This window comes from Malurus melanocephalus, unplaced genomic scaffold, assembly GCF_030028575.1.
Source record: "Malurus melanocephalus ecotype Western Australia unplaced genomic scaffold, MMel_1.1 scaffold_166, whole genome shotgun sequence".
Classification (NCBI taxonomy): domain Eukaryota; kingdom Metazoa; phylum Chordata; class Aves; order Passeriformes; family Maluridae; genus Malurus; species Malurus melanocephalus.
The window spans coordinates 49,390-50,005 of record NW_026623398.1 but is presented as its reverse complement, the minus strand read 5'-3'; positions in this window follow the sequence as shown (position 1 = coordinate 50,005).

Here is a 616-nt window from a genome sequence, read left to right as displayed (position 1 = left end):
TATCTGATATGGCTGTTAAGATGAGTAGGATGTTCTGTACTGTGAGGAGGAAAATATGTACTGAGAGAATATTTTAGAACTTAATATGGAGAGGGCCGGAGTGTGCATGGAATTGTCATTGAGGGGAGAAATAATGGGTCTTGTTTATTCAGTGTTTTTGTTGAGAAACATTCTAAATGCCTGTTTCATTCCTTCTGTGTCWGGTGTCCTGCCCAGAATAAAGTTACTCTTGAAGAAGTTCTGACTTGTCATGCTCATTTTTTTCAGTTTTTAATGAAAGCACTTTAGTTTGCCTTKTGTTTGGGTTTTTTAGTTGGGGTTCAGTTTTTTTAATAAACCTTCTTGGAGGGGCACTGGTCACATGTTCCAGTCATTTCTACAATATACTGTGTGTGAGCTCCATGTAAAGCTGATCACATTCCTTCCTTGGATGTCTGCTCCTCTGAAACTACCTGCAAGACTGAATTACAATATGCATAACATTTTGGGAAGACAGGCAGCTGAACTAAATTGTTGTGGATCCCGTCCAAGGGAAATATATTATTCTATTCTATTCTATTCTATTCTATTCTATTCTATTCTATTCTATTCTATTCTATTCTATTCTATTCTATTC